The sequence below is a fragment of the Anabrus simplex genome, chromosome 5, assembly GCF_040414725.1.
Source record: "Anabrus simplex isolate iqAnaSimp1 chromosome 5, ASM4041472v1, whole genome shotgun sequence".
In the NCBI taxonomy this organism is placed as follows: domain Eukaryota; kingdom Metazoa; phylum Arthropoda; class Insecta; order Orthoptera; family Tettigoniidae; genus Anabrus; species Anabrus simplex.
The window spans coordinates 302,593,563-302,604,013 of NC_090269.1; positions in this window are offsets into that span (position 1 = coordinate 302,593,563).

Below are 10,451 nucleotides of genomic sequence, written 5' to 3' on the forward strand. Positions count from 1 at the left end.
TATAAGACTCTAATAATAATAATGTTATTTGCTTTACGTCCCACTAACTACTTTTTAAGGTCTTCGGAGACGCCGAGGTGCCGGAATTTAGTCCCGCAGGAGTTCTTTTACGTGCCAGTAAATCTACCGACACGGGGCTGTCGTATTTGAGCACCTTCAAATACCACCGGACTGAGCCAGGATCGAACCTGCCAAGTTGGGGTTAGAAGGCCAGCGCCTTAACCGTCTGAGCCACTCAGCCCGGCTTTTTATAAGACTCTAGGGTACAGTAATTAAGTATTGAAAAGTCGCGCTGTCTGATTGTCTAATCTCACCGAAGGTCTAAAGTGGCTCTCCTTCGTTAGGGGATCATATTCTGGCGAGGCGAGCGCGCAGTTATTATTAGTTGAGGGCTCAGTAAGGACGTCAGAACTAAATATTTCTTTAGCTTGCAATGTGATTATATTAGACGAAGGTATGTATTTTATATATTATGTAGCATTTTCTGAATATTACTATATTCTTGTCCGGAATATGCACTTAAAATTCATTTACATTTTGTCCAAGCGCTATCTAATTATATAAATTTGAGCTGACTTTCAAAATGGATTGCCTTTGATTTCCGCAATGAAAGTCTTTTGGAGGAGTTATCTGTACTTTAATGAATATAAAACTGTGACTTTTTGTTGCGACCAGGCGCGACGATGAGAGTAATAAATTTTTTTCAGAAGCCATGTACTCTGTAACCCGGAGGTCGGTTTTCGAGCTGTTTGGGAACAGCAAGGAATATAAGCGGAACGATGCTATTGCGAATGTTGTAACTGAAAAAGTAGCCTTTAAAGATTGTTCCGAGGATATATCCAAGTCAATAAGGAAGTCTGTCAGTATTTTGTGTGCTAAAAATCGATCACGCTGGACAAAAAATAGTAGAAAAAGGGACAAATAGCTGAAGTACAATAAAAGTTGGTTCGACCAGAGAATGAGCCTTGCAGAAGGACGTGCATCACAACAATGTCAGGATGAGCCTGCCAGTACTATAGCTAATGCCATGTTAATAAAACAGTATTGCTCTTATGACAACAGGGTTGCCATATCGAACGGCTTTTCTCAACGCCATCACGGGAAAACGGCGGCACATAAATTTGTGAAATTCAGTGTTTAAGTTCAAGACAAAAAGCTGAAGAAACTAAACTACAAATTATTTTTATGAACTAAAGGGGTCGCGGAGTTTACAGGGGCCACTTTTGGTTTGTACAGAATCAGAGGTAAACTGCGGCACATAAGAAGCCTCAGCACTGAACTATAACGCAAATTGCGGGAGAAAATAGACAAATAATTTGATGGGCTCGATGGGCGGGGGATGTATTTAATTGCATTTAATAAATTTATCCAGACAATAAAAACTAGAAAAAAGACGTAATAAATAAATACGGAAGATGACTATAAAAGATCACAGCATTAATGTTAAAGAAAGAAATCACACGCGCAGGCTTATCGCAAAACACTTATTTAAAGCCTAAAATACACACGCAATAAATAAATAAATAAATAAATAAATAAATAAATAAATAAATAAATAAATAAATAAATAAATACTGTAGATGACTACACTAGCGAAGTGAGTTGCCAGTGGTTCACAGAGCGGTTGAACATGAGCTACACTTCACTGTGGTGGATAGAAAAGTGTGCAGTGCATTTTCTTGTCATCCTATCAGTCTTCCCAAAGGTGCTATATATTTGGCGCGTCCCCTAAAGGGATGACTAATATTCCTGAAGTGATTGAAAGAGTAATTAACCCAAAAACACTTAAGTTTGGGTTATGACCACTCCATGCATGGTTCGATGTTTCGAATGCCTTTTACATATAGCGCGCAGACTTGACGTAATAAAGTGGCAAATAAGAGATGCCGAGAAGAAGAAACTGGTTGAAGAAAGAAGAATGTACAGGTTCGGTTCAGGGAGGAAACGGGTCTATTGTTTGATATCCGAAGCAAAGTTCTGGCAATACCAATGATGGAAACCGCTGGAAGATTCTTCAGAGAGGCTTCCATTTTTGCGGATATTACTGGAGTACACCTAAATTTAATGAACCATCTACGTGTCATCTTAGAAACTCTTTCGTGTGGGTATGCCATTGATAAAGTGACATTTGGAATGTACGCAAAGGAAACTGTACAATTGTACTACATGCCTGTAACTTTGCACAAACTCTTGGTTCATGGAGAGGAGGTCATTAGGCACTGTATTATACCAATTGGAGAACTCTCCGGGGAAGCCCAGGAGACCAGGAATAAAGATAACATGAAACCTTCCAGAAAGACACAAATGCTGACCTTTTCCATAGGCTGTTTATATCATCGGACCCTTACATTACCAGATTAGGGAAATCAAGGAGGAGAAAGTTGATTCCTCTTTCACGAGAAGTGCTCAACTTACTGTCTGAGTCTCCTGTATCTGGTTCTGCCGAAGGAGATAATGACAGTGAAGTTAGCGATTCTGATGTGACTGCATCTAATGACTACGTACATGTATTCCTGTATCTGTTTTTAAACATTCTAAACAGCATGTCTCACTATTAACATCTATTTAATTTCATAAAGCTATAACGAAAAATGATTAAAATTACAAAGATTACTAATTCTATTCCTGGCGTAGTAATTTGTACTTTGTACTTGATTGACCACACACTTAACTATGTCCAATATTAGCAGTTACATACTAAGTTTTATGTAAATCGGTCCATAAGTTTTCGAGATACGATTTTTGGCCGGCTAGATTCCTGAAATTACGCACTGTGCGATAGTGGAGTTCGAACCCACTATTTCCCGAATACTGGATCCTGGCCGCACTTAAGCGACTGCAGTTATCGAGTTCGGAGTACTTCATATAAATCACCTGCTTGTAATAATAGAGGTCCCTAAATAGCAAGAATTAAAACAAAGTTTACTTAATCGTTTCGCATTCTTCTGCCACTTCATTCCATAGTTTGTCCAGTTTGAACCTGTTATAATGATCCGCATGCCGCTAGTTCCAAATTGCATTTCTTTCGAAGACAGCATTTGTTTAAAATCGTCACCCATAGCAGAAACGAAACAGCGAAACACACGTTGCCGTATCAGGTTCAGATAGCTAGTTAGTGCTCACCGACAGTGGCACAGAAGATCTGTGTGGAAAGCAGATAGAAGAGTGGGAGACTGGGCGTCGCCTTGAAAGAACCAATCACGATCCAAGTTACAGGATTGCCAGCGATGTGCCATGCTCGAAAATCAAACGTGTTTGAGACCTGTTCTCGACAAGGAAAATGACAATAAAAATTCAAACATATGTAACTAATAAAAAGGAGGCAAATAGAAAGATATATTTGTCAAATGTTTGGCCATGTTTAATCTAATTTCAAAGAACTGTTCGTACTTACGCCGATAGAAACAATTGTACACACATGATGCAATAAATAAAATGGAATGAAATGTCTTACCTTACAGTAAGGACTAGTCGCTCTTCCACAGCAATAGGATTGACTATATTTGGTCTAATTTTCAGTTGCTTTTGAACTTCAGGTTCCACCATATTCAAAATGTAGGCCTACTGAAATGTAGATATGCACATTCTGAAATGTCTAAAAGATCTCTCTGGGTACATTCTTAGTTCACTATAATATTTATAGAAGTAGCCGTGATTAGGACGATCCTGGTTTAAAGGGTGAACTCCATATTTCCTCCTCTTCCTTCTTGTCACGTACCACAATCTTGCCACTGATGAATCTGAACTATCACTCTCTGAAGACGAGTACATCTTCACACGACGAATTGCCGACTACAGCTGCAAGCTGCCAGCAACGTGAGCATGTGACTGCTGCAGGGTAAAAGCTCCATGGCGAGCAGCCTGGTTATAGTCAGCAGCGCGGGCTAGGGCGAGCAGGCATGTGCCAGCAGCCAGGCTGCAGCATAAACGTACCCTAATAGTGCTTGACTGAGATGGACGAATCGCCTATTAAAGGGCACAGCAGAAAACAGGCAGAAAGGAATAACAGTAAAATCGAAACAATGATGTGTGAAACAATGAGTAGTACTCATACCTTATGCTGGAGGGTTTAATAGACACATGATGCAAAATATATGCTTGGAATTTCACTTGAGTTTATAAATTATGATTGAGGAACACTATCTTCGATAATTTTGTAGACGTAAGGCGTCGTCTCAACTCAGTTAAAGTATTTCCAGCTCTGGAAAAAAAAAAAAAAAAAAAAAAAAAACAACGCTCACACGGAACAGAACTACTACTATTACACACAATTGTCTTAACTCTCGAACACCACAGTGGGACCTCGGCGACCCTATGGGAAACATATTATCGATTTTTTAAATATGAAATTGTAGGTTACTGACTCATGTTTGCAAATTGAGTAATGACCTTGTCGCACTCTGAAGACGTCATTCAGATCTGTCAGTGAAAGCAGACATCCGTGGGAGATAAGTAAATATAGCGCAGGGTCATAGAAACCCCAGTGTGGTATTTACGGTTGTCTTTTCCTGGTGTGTGCCTTGCTGCTGCAGTTCTTGCTATGTGATAAACTGACACGTGCTTCCTTAGTGCTAGAGACAGTGTTCAAAATGGCTAATTCTAATAAAGGACTCTCGTAACATTAGGGAATTATTGGAAGGCAGTGACAGTGAGCAGGATATCGGTGGTTATTCAGACTTTGAATCTGACAATGTGTTCGAGGACAGTGAACACGAAAGTGAATTCAATGTTGAGTATGTAAGTAACACCGAAGTTGAAGTTGAGGTACCGGGTTCAAGTCGCAATGTATCCAGCCTGAAGGGGAAAGATGGGCACCGTTGGACTTTGGACACTCCGAAGAAAAGAGGTCGACCGGTGAGTAAAAATATTCTCAGAATACATCTTCCTGGTGCAAAAGGTGCTGCAAGAAATGTAAAACGTCCTCTTGAAGCTTGGTCATTGTTGATAGACGATAATATCCTCCATCTACTTGTGACTCACACTAACGAAGAAATACTTCGTGTATTGTCAACAGCTAATCAATAAAGCTATATGAAAGAGACCAGTATTACTGAAATAAAGGCACTCCCGGGGCTGGGGCTATTGTATATATCAGGGACTCTACGAGTGTCTCGTTCTAACACCACAGATCTCTGGTCTGTAATATATGGGAACGGCATATTTCGTGCGACAATGTCAGAACAAAGATTCCCCTTCCTTCTTTATCGTTTGCGCTTTGATAGCAAAGAGGACCGGGATGAAAGGAAAAAGACAGACAAATTGGCCGCAATAAGAAAAGTATGGAACTGCTTTGTTAAAAATTGTAAAACTGATTACACCCGGTATGAATATTGTACCGGTACCGCGGATGAACAGCTCATGGGATAAGTACGGAGTAAAGGTACCCGTGCTGAATGATGCTAGAACATCCTACATGATGAATGCAATGCCATATATAGGGAAAGTTCAGTGCGATAAAAATGAATCGGTGTCTACTTCTTCTTCTTCTTCTTAAGGCACCTTCTCCTAGCGGAGGTTGGCGGTTCAGATAGCCAGCTCCGAACGTGATGTTGCAGCATAGAAAGCATCTTCTGAAGTGCAGTTGTGCCATCTTCGGATGTCTTTAAGCTATGAATCTCTCCTCCTGCCTACATACCTTTTCCCCTGTATCTTACCTTCAATGATGAGTTGTAAGAGCTGATACATCTCACCTCTCATAATGTGTCCTAGATATTGGGTTTTCCTTTTTATTACAGTAAATAATAGTTCTTTTTGTTTCTTCATGCGATGAAGGACTTCTTCATTTGAAATCTTCAGCAGCCAAGGTATTCGGAGTAGGCGGCGATAATTTTACGTTAAACAGAGCCATGCCATATGAACTTAAAGGGATATCCTTTCAGGATCTTTAATGCAGTGGTTTCCCGTTGCCTTCCGCATCCTAATGCCGTTGACCAGTTGTAGGTTCTTCCGCCTTTTGGGACCATTTCCTGTCCCAAGGACAATAGAGTGCCCTAACCTCTACCTGCTCATCCACCGTCTAGGAGACTGTTGGCACTTGGTAGAGGGGATCTTCTTATACCGGAAGATACTCGGTCCCTTCATTCGTTAGCCGCCTGCATATAACAAAATTGTCATAAACAGTCGTTGCCCCCTCTCTGCCGCAGAGAGGTGAATGTCAGGATTTCACCGTCATTGAAACTGAGACCACAGTGGCTTTTCTCACTTTCTATGGATCTTACTATGTTCGAAAACTGACTAAACCAATTAATTTTTCTAACAGGAATGTAACGGTCGACAACTGGTTCGCATCAATTCCACTTCCTGACATGCTCCTGAATCAGTATAGTCTCACAATTGTGGGAACGCTAAAAAAAATAAGAAAGAAATCCTACCAAGTCTTCTCACCAAAAACCCTACAGGAACATCTAGATTTGCATTCGATCGTGAGAAAACATTTGTCGTATTCACCTAAAGAAAACAAGTTGGTAATTTTATTATCAACTATGCATCATGATAACTCCATGAATGAAACCTCAAATAAACCACTCATGAATCACACATACAATGAAACTAAAGGTGGCATTGACACCTTTGATCAACTGTGTAAGACATACACTACCTTCACGGTTGTGAAGGTGAGGCTCAATAAGTGACATGCAAGTCTTTCAAAAACTGTCTACGATTCCTCTTTCCTTGTTGTAATCCCGAATTGGCAAGAATAAAAAGAATAACATAATTGATTCCACCGGCGTCTAAGATTCCGAACATGACACGAAGTGGCCACCGCTTTGTTCTTCTACAGGTAGTGACTGCTTTCATTGTAATCATAATGTAATTAATTAAAATATGTAAGTGCTAGAGACCATAATAGTCATTCACCGGTGTCCTATACATTACAGTGTTCTTCCCAGAAATTTTCGTCAGCCGGGCGGCAGGAATGAATAGCCGGGCGGGGTAAACTACGTAAAAAATAACATTTCAATTTATTCCTCTCTGGGCATTAACAATAATATCAGATAGTAAACATTAACTGTATAAGTGAACTATTTTAGTGTCATTATCACGAACAAGAGCCTCCGTGGCTCAGACGGCAGCGCGTTGGCCTCTCACCGCTGGATACCGTGGTTCAAATCCCGGTCACTCCATGTTAGATTTGTGCTGGACAAAGCGGAGGCGGGACAGGTTTTTCTCCGGGTACTCCGGTTTTCCTGTCACCTTTCATTCCAGCAACACTCTCCATTCTCATTTCATTGCATCTATCATTCATTAATAAATCACTTTGGGAGTGGCGACCCCATCGTACTAACAGCCTATATCTGCTTCATTCATTACATCCCTGACCCGGTCAATGACTGGAAAACAGAATGTAAGTTTTCATATCACGAACAAGACATAACAGAGTATTTTGAACTTCTAGTGTTCTACTACTCGTTCATATAATTATGTAACACCGGGGTTTACCACTCGGTTGCTGTGGAGTGCGATACGGGTTTGAAACGTCATATGGAATCGAGTGCTCGCATGTGATTTCATGCTACTCTAGTCACCGCTTCCACACGACACTACGTGATAGTCAACCTAAACAAACTCCGATCTAATTAATGCAATGATGCTGACAATTATGAAAATTTGTCATTTAAATAAACCGTTTTACAGTATTTATGTTTTAATTTGGAACTCGCAATGAAGCTGTTAAGCTTGTTACATGTAATGACTAGACCTGGGATTTTAAGCTCTAAAAAATTATTTTAGGCGCCTAATAGGCTTTTAAAACAAGAAAATAGGCTTTTAAAAGATATTATTAGCACTTAAAATATGTTTTTAAAATGTGTGGATAGGCAGGAAATAGACTTTAAAATATTACAATATACACTTAAACTGTAACGTGATACTTTTTTACTTTAACAAACGTGGTATCCCAATTCTTAACCGAAATAACTGCAAAATTAAGACAGAATAAAAAAGACATTTATCAAAAACAATATAAAAAAGTCATGTGTCAAAAAATTATGGATTATATGATAAATATCATTATCAGTATTGATCTAAAACCTTAATACTAAAATCACTGTACACAATTACAGCACTGTAGGCATCCAGTAACGGTGTAAACGCGAATGGAATATGTGTTTATTATTTGTGAGGAACATTCCTACAGTACTTTCATTCGTAGTTTGCTTTACAGTACATAACAATAATCTTCTCCAAATTTTCCACAGTCAGGCTGTATCTTTTGTCTGTTAAAATCATTCTTAAAGCAGAAAAAGAGCGCTCCACACTCACAGATGTTAGAGGGGCATAGGAAAATTTACCTACATTTTTCAATTCAATTTCACTTGGTAAGTCTATCTTTTCCCCATCCATTACCTGATGTACCCTTTTCAGCACTGAATAACATGGGTTCTTCTGCAGTACACTAGACCACTTGCCTCTTATTTTATCCCCTACCTTGCCCCTAACACTTTGTATTGTACCCTAGAGGGCATAAACAACACTGCATAATCGATCTTACCTTCTTACCTGTTATCTGATGAATGCGCCAGCTCAACTGCAGTCGGCAGGAAAAGTCGTTTACTGGGTTCTTGTGAACGAGAGTAGGGAGATAATAAAGAAAATTGTTCTATACGTATGCTTACGAAATGAGGAACACAAACGCATTTACTAACACTTTGAGCGTAAGTTGTGTATTCTTAAACCAATATTTTCTTTTTTATTTTACAATTGATTGCACTAATAGTGCTAAAATAGATGCCCCAAAGGCTCACATCATAAATCCAAAGATAAACATCGAAAAAAATATACAATAGCTGGTTGATGTCGTGCGGGAGACGATAAGTGAACCAAAGAAATAAATGTGTCCTTACACGGAACAGCATCGCTGTACCTACAAATAAAGTATATGATGCCAGGGTGAGAAATTGTCCTGCAGAAATAAAGCCACAAAAAGGTCCCCATACATTATTTGGGAAATACACACAACAAAATAGTAAGTTTGAATCTACAACTACAGGCATATCTATTCAATCTCGCATGAAATATATATTTTATGGATGTGAACCAAGGTCCATTAAACAAACGTTATATTTACAAAATGTACTGATTAAGCTAGTTTCCTTAGTGTCCAGTTCCTACCTAAGACATCTCAATTAACAAAAAAAGAAAAAGAAAGAAAGAAAGAAAGAAAGAAAGAAAGAAAGAAAGAAAGAATGAATGAATGAATGAATGAATGAATGAATGAATGAATGAATGAATGAATGAAACTGCCGTGGCAGTTTGTCTCGCCCGCAAGAAAGAAATTCTCACATTACTGTCTCTTTAAAAATGGCGTCGAGCCTCCCGGCCGTGCAGGCTGGGGGAATGACCTCCAAGACTCGACCGTGAAACACCCTCACAACAAAAAGAAGATAAAAACATAGCCTAGTTTCCAAGCATGCAGAGACCTTTGCCACTGCTCCTACCCTCTTCTACACATGACGAAAATAGCCATATAAATGAGTGAAGAAACACCTACATTTTTCTAACTGTCCAACACCCGTGACAGACCGCCCTGGGTCTCGATTATAACATATGAAGTATAACATTCCGTTATTCACATCAACCTCGCCGTCAACCCATGCGACGAGTTACAGCTACCCTCAAGTCTAGGGTTCAGTCCCTTACTTGGCAGAGTATGAGGGGTCGCAAATATCCGTGACATAGCCTACGGTGTAGTTTCATTACACTCACAGTTAATCAAACTCAATACAAACACGAAGTAAACAATTAAATCCAGGCCGCATGCGTGCTCTACATTATGCGGACAGATTCCCTTTCCAATATAGAGAAATGGTGCACTATCATAAACAACCCATAATTACCAGCAGATATGGTCAGATGCCAGGCACTAAGAAACATGGATCTAAGCTCGTAATTAAGCTTCCCTACGACCATGTACACAGCAACACTATCACATAAGCTACCTTGATCCTTGCTTTCTATGAAATAGAATAAAAGGTATATGCCTTACCCTAAAATATATAAAGAAAATACCTCAATAAATGGCCTAATGGGTCGTAATCATATTCCCTACTATATTTACAAATTAATCACCGTATTTCTGCATAACAACCTCCCGTGTATATATTAATTATAGTTCACTTATCTATCATTTTGGAGACCTCTTCCTCACCGTCCGGGTTGACTGCGAATGCTTAAGCAGTCATGGCGGCAGCGTTGTCCCGGATCGATCCCTTAGGTCCAGTCTTCCAGTGTATCACGTTCATAATGTCTTCTTCCGTCTGGGTGGCCCGTTGGTCGTCTTCTTAGGGTCGTGGACGGCAGTTCGTAACACCCGTCTCCTGCACACCTTACCGCTCTTCACTAAAATGAAATACTCAGTTTATTCACAGCACACCACCTCCCGATCTATGTATTCCCTTTGACATGGGAATCAGTACTGGGTATCTGGAATCTCGAAACTGACGTTACTATTC